This window comes from Nylanderia fulva, unplaced genomic scaffold (assembly GCF_048542155.1).
Source record: "Nylanderia fulva isolate GAGA-0341 unplaced genomic scaffold, ASM4854215v1 Scaffold741, whole genome shotgun sequence".
Classification (NCBI taxonomy): Eukaryota; Metazoa; Arthropoda; class Insecta; order Hymenoptera; family Formicidae; genus Nylanderia; species Nylanderia fulva.
The window spans coordinates 1-13,528 of NW_028190853.1; the positions used below are offsets into that span (position 1 = coordinate 1).

Genomic DNA, 13,528 nt, shown 5'->3' on the forward strand with positions numbered 1-13,528 from the left:
TTTTTTCTCACAGCTATTTTTCCTTGAGGAAAGCGTGCGCATCGCCAGTTGGTACTATGGCCCGGCAGCGGCATCGGTCCTCATTATATATCCCAATCAACCCTTTGTTCGTCAACGTACGAACGAGAAAAATTTAGATGACGTAAATTTTCGGCGCTTGTTTTGTTTATAAATTCCTGCAGCCGCTGGTTATCGGCGCTGGTATTTCTTAGAAATATACGTATAGATCATGTATCAACCCCCTTGATTGTCGGCGTATGCCAAGCGGTGGCCCTTCTTAAAATTTGATTATCTTAGATTTCAGAGAACTGATTGTCGGCGCTCGGATCCAAGCGGTCCTTCTTAGAATTTAATTATATTTCTTAGAAATATACAGATAACGTATGGGGGAAGAAACGCAACCCCCTTGATTGTCGGCGCATGCCAAGCGGTGGCCCTTCTTAGAATTTGATTATATTTCTTAGAAATATACAGATAACGTATGAGGAGAAGAAACGCAACCCCCCCCCCCCGATTGTCGGCAGCCCTTTTGTAATAGATATTGTTTATCTTTTGTTTATAAACATAAACGTATGAAGAGAAGAAACGCAACCCCCCCCCCCCCCGATTGTCGGCAGCCCTTTGTAATAGATATTGTTTATCTTTTGTTTATAAACATAGATAAGTTTATCTGCTGATAAGACCCCCCGCCCGCGTGACGTCATACCCCCTTGCCCCCGAAAACCCCCCCGCCCCGCACCCCCCTCAGAGGACCCGGGTTAGAACCCCCATACTATTCCTACTGACCTAGCGACGGTTGAACAGGTGTTCGTGCGACACGAGGGACCGAAAAAGATGTTGCAGGCGCCGTACGAGGGGCCGTACGCAGTCATCAGCCGAGACGACAAAGTCTTTGTCGTGCGTATGCACGGCAAAGAGAAAACGGTCTCAATAGACCGTCTTAAACCGGCTTATATTTTATAGAGCGAGCCAGAAAACAACAGCCCGGCAGAGTCGACGGCACGAGACCGGGACACCGAGGTCGAGCAGCGAAGCGCGCGAGAGGACGTGAGGCTGCTGCCCCGAGAGAGCGAGAGAACGACGAGAGCGGGAAGAAAGGTCCGATTCCCGAGTCGATTCCAGGCGGGCCTGTAGCACCGGGGAGCCAGGATGTGCAGCAAACCCGTGAGAAATCACCGCAATCATCACGAAAATAATAAAAAAATTTAAGTATACGGGTCGCGATTCTTTAATTTTTTTTTTTTTTACAAGTATTCGCTATTTCAAATTTCTTTGATTTGTGTTATCGTCGAAAATTTATGTATACACGGCAACAGCGACATAAGCCGCGAAACGCGAAAAGAAAAATTTGACGCGTATCGAGAACTTGTATATTCTGCGTTTTATATTTATTCTTTTAATTTAAATGGACGAGTCTCAGACCGAGAGCGACGGGCGACAGAATAACGTTTTATATTTATTCTTTTAATTTAAATGGACGAGTCTCAGACCGAGAGCGACGGGCGACAGAATAACGTTAAGTACAGCGAAAATTCTTCACGTATAGGTTGTCGGTATTTATTAGCATTTATTTATTACATTATTGTTATTTATTATTATTTATTTATTATTTATTTTTTGTTACGTCATATTTATTCTCGACTTGGCGCTCGAATTTATAACGGCGAGCAAATGGTAACATTCGTCTCGGTCTGCCATCGAAAAACTTTTGCGAAAACAGTGCATCACGCAAACGTATCGTGCTATCGGTATAACACTGGCGGGGGAGTACTGTGGCGATTATATCGTCACATGCTTCCCCAAAAATCGAAAGCGAAAACACGTATATAAATACGGACATATACACATACGAACACTCACAAATAAACATAAATAAAATATAACAGACGAGACGAAAGACGAAAAACATCGAGACGTAACAGAAAGGAAATAAACGAATAGAACATTTTCGAAGCCTATCAAAGGTGAATTTTTTTAAGACGAACGAAGAGCGATAGGAAGAGCGTTTTACATGCTAGGAGATTCCGCTACCGACAGTCGCCGCGTACAGTTGCACGTTATAGATCCGCACGATTTTTATATATTTCTGTACCGAGATGGAAAGATTGTTCTCAGAATATATTTGGTGTTAACTGTAAATACTCTCTCACAATTATTTTAATTCCCGTCTCGTATCGAAGCGTCTAAGTAATTCGACGCGCGTATAACCAAAATATTATTCATCGAATATGCAAGCAATCAAGATATATAGAGGAGAAGGTACGAATGAAGCATGTCAAGTTTTTGAGATATAATAATTTAAAAATGCGAAAAAGGGCATTTTTTTACATTTTTTAGTAAGATATTGTATAACTTTTAATTGGGATGTGATACAAATTTCTTCGACGGCTTAAAATAAAGCTTGAGACTGTAGTTTATGTAACAAATATGAAAAAGTTCGAATCTATAGAGTTTATAAAAAAATTAACCATACCTCAAAAGATTCTTTATATTGGTATAAGAAAAAGTAGAAAAATAATATTTTCATGTTATGATTTACTTTTTTTATAAATTCTTTAGATTCGATTTTTTTCATACTTGTTACATGAACTACAAATAGTAACTACCAATATATTAGCACGGGCTACATGTGTACCTTCTTTATATAACTTAATTGCTTGCATATTCGATGAATGACATAGCTATTCGAAAGAAGAATTTTTTTATTTACTTTTGACGGTTTCCCCAGCGTCAAAAAAAAAAAAAAAAAAAGGTGGACCATTTTAATCAATCCTTTATTCTTTATCATTGCGTGGATTGATTAAATGGTCCACCCTGTATATCTTGATTGCTTGTATATTCTATGAATGATATAGCTATTATATTTTTATTTATTTTTGGAGTGGCGTCATAATAATCGTTTTATGGAAAATATGGTGTCGTCAAAATAGCCAGAGTATAAATGGACTATACATAATTTTGTACTGTCGCTGTACTAACCGATCTATACTTAATTGCTTATACATTTGTACCAGTGCATTTTATCATAAAATTATAAGTAATGTATACGTCAGGGAGTCAATGTACTCTTATGTATACCATAAAATGTTTGATTTTTTGATGCCAAAATAGCCTATTGACATATATATATATATATTGTTACGTCCTCCGGACGTTCTTTCTCGCAAAAGACGTCTCTCGCACACACTCTCACTCACTCGCGGCTCGCGAAATAAATACACTCTCTTATGAAGAAATGATCCTTTATACAATGATGAAATACAATGACTAATGTACACGCGAAAGAAAGAAGATTGCTCTCTGGTTAAGTCACGTCCGTACGAGATGACAGCTAGACCAAACCTGTCATGGAGCCTGAAAACAACCACAGTGTTACGTCCCTGATCTTTCATCCTCTGAATATCATCCCTTGTGTCGTGGAGCTTCATCGTTAAGGGGGGTTGTTTATTGACAACCGCCCGGTGGTTGTTTTCAGGCTCCATGACAGTTTTGGTCTAGCTGTCATCTCGTACGGACGTGACTTGACCAGAGAGCAATCTTCTTTCTTTCGCGTGTACATTAGTCATTGTATTTCATCATTGTATAAAGGATCATTTCTTCATAAGAGAGTGTATTTATTTCGCGAGCCGCGAGTGAGTGAGAGTGTGTGCGAGAGACGTCTTTTGCGAGAAAGAACGTCCGGAGGACGTAACATTTTGTGTTACGTCCCTGATCTTTCATCCCCTGAATATCATCCCTTGTGTCGTAGAGCTTCATCGTTAAGGGGGGTTGTTTATTGACAACCGCCCGGTGGTTGTCAATAAACAACCCCCCTTAACGATGAAGCTCTACGACACAAGGGATGATATTCAGGGGATGAAAGATCAGGGACGTAACAATATATACATTTACACATTTATATTATTAACATAATGTATGAAGGAGAGGAAACACAACATAAGTATTATTATATGGGAAAATTATCATTTTGTTGGAAATATCTTCCACTAGTGACATAGATAATTCTCCGAGTTCATGTACTGAAAATATATCAAAATTTGAAGATTGAAATGGTTCAGAAATAAAACTTGTTATATTAATAAATTTTTTTCCAATTAAGTAGTACTTATTATCTTTTATAGCAAAATTTTCTATTAACATAATACACTTATCTTTTAAATAACAGCAATTATCTCCAAAACGTGTACCAAACGACACATTATTTATAATCAATTTTTTAAATTGAGCAGAAAAATGTGTCATAGGTAAAGGACCTTCATGATGTTCTAGTACCATTTGCAATTTTATTTTTTTTTTGACAGTTTAGTTATCAATATATTTTGTGACTCATGAATACGCTTTACAAGTTGTGCTAATGGATAATGAGATTTTCTAACTAATCGTTTTAGATATTGCATGTAATTTTCAAAAGGAAATGCACTGTAAAGATCTAAAGGTCCAAAAACTTTGCAATCATCAACAACATGAATTAATCCATGTACATTGTGTGAAGTGTATTCTGCTCCATAAATGACTTTAAATTGTTTCACAAAAAATATTAATAATAAACATGCTTATTCTAAATACTTTGTATATAAATTAGCATTAATTAAAATTCTAACAGCAATATGTAAAGATATAAAATGTAAGTATTTGTCAGATGAAAGGATATTTTTTAAAACAACTGGACCACAATACAATAAAAAAAATCTAAATTCAGTTGCTTTCCAGCGTGCAACTTCATTTAAAGACCGGGTTTTTCTTACAAAATCAGGAGGAATACAAGATTTTATTTCAATGAGATAACTTGAAATAGATTGTATGTTGGTTTTTGATAATCTATGTGAAATAGGTCCAAAGAGCCATATATTTATTAGTTTTTTTACTACGCCAAGGCATACTAAATGCATGTATTCAAGAGGGAAACTTTTTACCATGTTAATCGAAGGTATTGTTTCTAAAATTGATGTTCCTGTATGATGTTCAGATTGAACTCTATTACAGAAATTTTCATCCGTTCTTTCAAAATAATTTATTTCAGGATAACACACTCTGGCTTTTATATATTTTCCTCTTTGCATACATTTAGTACATGCAAAAAATCCAGTGTGACCTTTGCAAGAAGTAATGAGTGATTTTGCTGGAGCATCACATATAAATGCTTTAATTGCAAATGGTATAGCATGATTATTATAAATAAAACCATCTTCCGATAACTTTATAGCTTCATCTGTAAAATCTTGTAAAAACAAATTAACATCATTAGGTTTTTCATAACCATGATAGATACCTATCACAGATATATATTGTGGATATTCAGATATTGAGCATAATATTGGATATATCTGACTACTGGAACTTTTGCTTAAAGGCAAACCATCAATATTAATAAACAAATTAATTTTTTCTGGCTGTTTTTCTAACAAATTAATTAAATTTTGAACTGCAAATTGAATTTCCATGTGTACATAAGTGCCTGAACCTACAGATTTGTAGGGTACATGTCGAGGAGTACAAAGTAAAGTTCTGGGATCTTGAGGCAAAAAAATATTTGTTTCTAATTTTAATAAATTTAATAAACTTCGTAAGGCGTTATGTGAAATATTATATGATATTGCCCATAATCGTAATTTATTAATAAAATTATTACTTTGATTATGTAAATTTTGATTTTCTATATTTTGTTGTGATATTGGAGTATCATTTTTAATAACATTATCAGAGTTATCAGAAGATAAGCTATATAAGTCATGTAAAACATTAAAGCAATCTGTATTAAAACAGTCCTCTGTTTTATAAGTACTATTACATTGGAAATCTGTATTTTTTGTAATTAAAACATCATTTATACAATCATATTTAGAATTATTACAATTCTCCTGTGATAATGTAAAACATGTTGCGCTTTCTCTTTTAACATTTCTATAAAAAGTCGCTTTACTACGACGTTTCATTATATTTGTTCTTGGAAAAATTAATGTGGGATTCTTAATGATAAATTAATTGTTAAAAGAGCTTGTAAGAAATCAAAGGTTAGAAAATCTATCACTGTAACAAATAATACAACGTGAGGAAATGATAATAATATTTATTGTTTTTAATAACAATTAATATTTACTTACCTTCTCAATAAGAGCTTCTTTTTCTGTACAAGCTTACACACTTTTTATTTATCGTACACTATATACTATGAACGGACTCAACGGACTGTATGTACTTAATAATAAAAGCAGAAAAGAGATAATGAATAATTGCTCCTTCTTCTGTAATTTCTGAACGCCATCTACATCTTAAATACATTTGAATATTCTGTGAACATTTATGGAATATAAACAATATATTCTTATAGCTGATTTTAACATGTTCTAGGTAGATTTATAGATTATTCTTTATAAACAAGGATATTCTATAGAGATGTATAGATGATTTCTTTGAGAATATTCTCAAAAAAATATTTTTGATGCTACATAGAATATTCATGCAATATTTGTGTGTTATCTGGGAATAAAACTTAAATTAATCTAAAATTATAAAAATAAACTCGAAAGTTAAAACAAATGAGAAAGCAAACGTTTCAATCCAATTTTTCGGATCTTCTTCAGCGCAGTACAAAAAGCAAAATTAAAATCACCAAAGTCTAAATATTTTTAACGTATAAACGTCTAATAAACATATTTAAACGCGGTTACATTAGTAAACGAAATAAAACGTCGTAAGATTAACATTAATATGACTCTCACTGAGCCATCATATTTACGTTACTGTGAGAAGCGATCCTCTCTAGTTTTCTGACTACGAGGTTGGCAGGTGTTAAAATATAAAATATTAATCGCATCCTATAAATCAAAATAATTTTCTCATTACACCTCACTAATTATAATATCCAAAATCAAGTGCGTTATAAAACAATAATCTAACACATGGTATAAAAAAATGCTAATAAAAACTTACATATATTTATGATGTGACAATATTTTAATTGTAACAGTAACAAAAGTGACGCTAGTGTAATCCTCATGTCAATACAATGTCGTCAATATATCTAAAGTAAATCGGGGGTGTGAATTTAACAATTTTGATTGAATTTTGATGAAATTAGTGAGGTGTAATGAGAAAATTATTTTGATTTATAGGATGCGATTAATATTTTATATTTTAACACCTGCCAACCTCGTAGTCAGAAAACTAGAGAGGATCGCTTCTCACAGTAACGTAAATATGATGGCTCAGTGAGAGTCATATTAATGTTAATCTTACGACGTTTTATTTCGTTTACTAATGTAACCGCGTTTACATATGTTTATTAGACGTTTATACGTTAAAAATATTTAGACTTTGGTGATTTAATTTTGCTTTTTGTACTGCGCTGAAGAAGATCCGAAAATTGGATTGAACGTTTGCTTTCTCATTTGTTTTAACTTTCGAGTTTATTTTTATAATTTTAGATTAATTTAAGTTTTATTCCCAGATAACACACAAATATTGCATGAATATTCTATGTAGCATCAAAAAAAAATATTTTTTTGAGAATAATTCTCAAAGAAATCATCTATACATCTCTATAGAATATCCTTGTTTATAAAGAATAATCTATAAATCTACCTAGAACATGTTTAAAATCAGCTATAAGAATATATTGTTTATATTCCATAAATGTTCACAGAATATTCAAATGTATTTAAGATGTAGTAGGCGTTCAGAAATTACAGAAGAAGGAGCAATTATTCATTATCTCTTTTCTGCTTTTATTATTAAAGGTACATACAGTCCGTTGAGTCCGTTCATAGTATATAGTGTACGATAAATAAAAAGTGTGTTAAGCTTGTACAGAAAAAGAAGCTCTTATTGAGAAGGTAAGTAAATATTATTTGTTATTAAAAACAATAAATATTATTATCATTTCCTCACGTTGTATTATTGTTACAGTGATAGATTTTCTAACCTTGATTTCTACAGCTCTTTTAACAATTAATTTATCATTAAGAATCCCACATTAATCATTAATTTTTCCAAGAACAAATATAATGAAACCGTCGTAGTAAAGCGACTTTTATATAGAAATGTTAAAAGAGAAAGCGCAACATGTTTTACATTATCACAGGAGAATTGTAATAATTCTAAATATGATGTATAAATGATGTTTTAATTACAAAAAATACAGATTTCCATGTAATAGTACTTATAAAACAGAGGACTGTTTTAATACAGATTGCTTTAATGTTTTACATGACTTATATAGCTTATCTTCTGATAACTCTGATAATGTTATTAAAAATGATACTCCATTATCACAACAAAATATAGAAAATCAAAATTTACATAAATCAAAGTAATAATTTTATTAATAAATTTACGATTATGGGCAATATCAATATAATATTTTACATAACGCCTTACGAAGTTTATTAAATTTATTAAAATTAGAAAAAATATTTTTTGGTCTCAAGATCCCAGAACTTACTTTGTACTCCTCGACATGTACCCTACAAATCTTTATGTACACATGGAAATTAATTTGCAGTTCAAAATTTAATTAATTTGTTAGAAAACAGACCAGAAAAAATTAATTTGTTTATAATATTGATGGTTTGCCTTATGAAGCAAAAAGTTCCAGTAGTCAGATATATCCAATATTATGCTCAATATCTGAATATCCACAATATATATCTGTGATAGGTATCTATCATGGTTATGAAAACCTAATGATGTTAATTTGTTTTTAACAAGATTTTACAGATGAAGCTATAAAGTTAAAAAAGAAAAGAAAGAAGTGGTAGCTTAGAAAGTATAGAGAATTTATTGAAAGAAAAAGGGAGCTGGAGGAAAAGAGCACAGAAAGGAGGGGCGTGAAAGGCTTTTAAAAAAATAATAAAATTGAGATCACCAGAGAAAGGAAGGGATGAGCAAAGGGAGACTAATTCAAGATATGTGACAGGAATTGAAAGAGATGATGGGGAAATTGAATAAGGAAATAAAAAAGCAAGGAAGGATAAGAGGGAGAGATTGGAGAAGCTAATGCAGAGACACTACAGAGAGCACTGAAAAAAATGGAGATAATGAGAAGGGATTTAAAGGAAATATGAAGAGAATGAAGAGGAAGTGGAAGTGCTTGAGAAAAAGAATGGCGAAGGGGATAGTGATTATAGAATTGGCGAAAGAGGAACAAAAATGGAGGTATGGAGAAGAAAAAAGAAGCTAAGAGGATAGAAATACAGACGGATCATGCGGAGCTCATACGGTGGAATCAGTAAAAACACATTCTGATTTGACAGTTTTTATTGGTGCAATTCGAAACGCCATACGAAGATATAAGTAGATAAAAACTGTATTTTGTATTCATTTCTCGTTTGTTCATATAAAAATTGAGTTTCTTGGGATCGTTGTATTACTGGCCAATCTTGAAGAAGATTTTTAGGTTTTGTCAATTAAAATGCAACAAAAACTCGAAAATTATGAAATCGTAAATTTGGTACTATATAGACAGTCGATGGATTCCTTAATTTCTGGCACTATATAGTTAGTAACTGCCTTATTTTCAAATTGCTTTGACGAGAACGTAATTTTTTTATCATGTCTGGCGGATGCATTTTTAATCGTAGAGCTAAACCTAATAAACAAGCTAGTCGATAATGCTGTGGTAAATTTTACTCCATAATTCCCAAATTCCTCTGTTCTGTAATTCCAAGGGAAAATGGTGATTGATAATTGTGCAGCCTTCGCCAAGAGCCATGATAGAACTGCAATATGGTCGTTAGAGCTGATTGATTATATAATCAATACTAATGACACGTTGACACAAAAACACAAGTGGTAGTGTCCCGAGAGCCCCCTACTCCTTGTTTGGTTGGTGCTCTGATCAAATCCGATGTCCGTTTTTAACTCCACAGATCCCAATTTTTATAACCTGCAAAATTATGCATTTCGGGATAAATGCGCCTTATATGGAAAATCATTTCAACTCCTCAGCTGAAATTTAATGAGAACGTATATGCCGATAATATATATTGGGTGTAGTGAACTATCATACTATTTTATACTATTAGATACATTTGCTACCTCTGGAAATCGAGATCACACAAAGGAAGCTATATTTACTGTAAAAATGCACTCTGAAATTCTTTGGATGCGATGAATAAAAAAATGGACATCGATTGTCTTCGTGCCGTCAAAAACAACATGATCTTGTGTTATGTTACTTATTTTTCAATCAATAAGAAGTTGAATACTTCTTTCATCCTTACCTGATAAAGTCTTTTCGGATGAAACTAAACCCAGGTAGCAAAATGACATCATTTTGAGTTTTATTTTGGTGACATTAGTTTGCTACTTGGTACTGATCTGCTGACATGATGACCAGTACGGGGCGATGACACTGCTCGTAAAAGAGAATAAAATATTGCCAGAATGAAACACATGAACCCTGGATCCATGAAGATAATCAAGAAATTGTTATTGACAAATCCAAGGTTTTTACTTCCGCTCTCCATATCAAACTTGGTTTTAAAATGACGCCATACGTAAATACTTTAAACAAGAAGAAAGATGATTGTTTTACGCTCCATAGGGACAAACGTTTCCTAACATCTCTGACGCTAAATTGAAGAAAGGAATATTCCAAAACGGCCTAAGATCATACCTTGTTAACAGATGGGATCGATTTGCTACAAAAATGAATGATGTCAAAAAACAAGCGTGGCTTATTTCAAAAACGTTGTCCGGAAATTATATTTATAAAAGTCACAGAAATCCATGATTATAAGAACTTGGTGGGAAAAATGATGAAAACTTTTAAGGAATTAGGATGTCCTGATAATTTGAAGATCATTTCTTGGATTCCCGCGCCGATTGTTTTCTCAGAAATCTCGGTGGGAGCTAAAGCAAGAAGTCAACGATTCCATCAAGATTTCATCAAAATGGAATGTCGATATCAAGGATGGGAATTTCACTATATTGGCTGACTATTACTGGACAGTGAAAAGAGATATACTACAAGAATCGAGAAAGCGAAAAAACGAATGCCTTTAACACAAACGTTATGAGCACTCCTCCCCTTTTTAAAACCCTGAACCCTACTTCTAGATTCCTCGAACCTCCTCACGTCTCCTTCCCCCCCCTCCCTCTTAAAACGCCGCCTCAAATTCCTTTCCACCGAATAAAAACGTGTCTCGGGGTCACAAACGAGAACCATTTGTTTTCCTTCCTACTTATTTTGTTTTTTTAAAAATAATTTAATACAAAATATGTCCCTTTTTCCCACCCCTTTCCTAAAAACCCCGTTTGATTCGGTGGAAAACCCTTTTCCCTATTTTCCCCCCAATTTCTGACAAACCGTGCATATACTTTGTATAAAGACGGTGTCAGAGTTACCCCCCTGAAATCCGAAACCCCCTTTTCCCTCCCCCCTTTCAAGTTTGGACCCCAGCCCCTCACCCCACTCCTTATCCTCCCCCCCCCCTTCAATCTTTTTGCACAACCCCAACCACTTCTTTTCCCTCCTCCAAATTTCCACTTCTCCCGGAATCCCCCACCCCCACCGCCTTTTTTTATTATCCTACCTACGCCCTCCCAATTCTCCCTTTTTTATCTGATTCCCTTTCCTTTCCCTCCTTTCCTCCATTTTTCATCTCGACACCCCCCCCAAAGATTCAAAATATTGGGCCCTTCCTCACAAACCCCCCATCCCCCTTTCCCCTTTTCCCCAACCACCCCCAAACCCCCTTCCGCCCGCCCCCCGCCACCCCACCCCCCTTTTTCATAACCCAACCCCCGTATTTTTTCCCCCCCCCCACCCCTTCCCTTTTTTAACCCTTTTCCACCCCCCTTCCCACATTAAAAAAACCCCCCCCTTTTTTTTTTTTTCTCCTTTTTCTTTTCATTCCCCTATCAACACTTGACTTTTTTTTCCCCCCATCTCCCTCACACCTCCTTTTTGTTTATCCCGTTCCCCCAAATTTCCCCCTCTCCCTAATTTTCCTTTCCCCTCCCCCGTCCCGTAAATTCTCCTCTTTTTTCCTTTCTTTTTTCCCCCTCCCTTTCCCCCTTCCAACCCCACTATTAAAGGAGGGGTCCCGGGCCCTCCTTTTACCCATCTCAATTCCTGATTCCTCTCTTATCCCTTTCCTTTTTGAATTTTTACCCATTTCCCCCGGTCCCAAAAATGTCCACCCCCCTTCCCCTCCCCTGCTATTTCCCCCATTATTTTCGCCACCCCTTTTCCCCCAGCTTCTTCCCAACCTTCTCCTTCCCCATTTACTTTTTGATCTCGATTTTTTCCCCTCCCTTCCCTCCCCCTCCCTTACCCCTTTCCCCAAATTCCCGTTCTGCATTAAAGCCCCCCCCTATTATGTTTTTACTTGTTCCCCTCCTCCTCCATCCTTTCATTACCCCAGTTCTTCCCACCCCCATTAGGGAAAAATTAAAAACCCACCTCCCCCTTTCCTCCAAACCCCCCTTTCCCCTTTTTACCCCCCCAACACTTTATTCTCCCCCTTCTCCCCCCCCAATAAACCCCCATAGCCCCCTTTTTTCTCCCCTTGCATATTCCCACCCCCTTTTATTCCCCCCGGATCCCCCCTTTACCTTTTCCCCCCCCTTTTTTTTTTCTACCATGTTTCCAGAAAAAAAAATTACGTCCCATTTCCCCGCTTCCAAAAGTCCGGTCCTTTTTTTAATCCGCCAATTTCGAATGCACCTTCACCTTTCCTCCCCTTTCCCTTTCCTTTTCCTTCTTCCCCTCCCTCCCTTCCCCTTTACCTCCCATTTCAATTTTCCTTTTTTTTCTCTTTTCCCCCCTTCCCCCCCAAATCTTTCCCCCCCCTTTTCCCGCCCCGTATTGTTTCCACCCCCCTTTTTCTTTTCCCCTCCCTCCCCTCCAAACCCCCCAAACCCGCCCCTTCCCCTTTATTTCCTTTTAATTTCGTCCCACTCCCCCCATTTCCCCTCACCAAATTCCCCCCTCCCTTCCCCAGCCCCCTTTCCCCCTTTTTCTTCCCCCTCGCCAACTCTCCAACCCCCACTCACCTTTTTCCCCATTTAGCCCGAAAACCCGCCCCCCCCAAAAACCCCCCCTTACCCCGGGGGAAACCCCACCCCCACCCACAAAAGCATAGGGCCCGGCCCCCCCCCCAACCCACCCCAACGGGCCCCCCCCCAAAAACCAAAACCCCCCCCCCGCCCCTGGCTCCTTTTCCCCCATTTTCCGTTTTTTTTAAATTTTTTCCCTACCCTCTATTTTTTTTTTTCCTTTAAATTTTCCTTCCTTTATCTATGTGGATTTCCCCCTTTTTCCCCCGGGGGGGCCCCTTTTTTCCTGGGGATTTTCCCCCCCCCCAAAACCCCTATCCCCTATCTCTCTTCTCCTTTTACACCTGCACTCCTCTTTCCTAGTACCTTCCTCTCCCCTCGTGCCCCTGATCTATCTTCCAAACTGCCAACTCACTCTACCTGCATCACTTCTCTTCCTTCTCACCGCTCTATTCCCTTCTCACCCCACTTGCCTGCACTCCCCTTGCATTCGCCACCTTCAACTTCTCACTCTCTCACTCTCTCT

General features: G+C 36.3%; 1 pseudogene; it reads right to left on the reverse strand.

Annotated features, from left to right (window-relative positions):
• Positions 1-3,903: 3,903 nt before the first annotated feature.
• Positions 3,904-5,185, reverse strand: LOC146720218 (uncharacterized; annotated as a pseudogene).
• Positions 5,186-13,528: the final 8,343 nt, after the last annotated feature.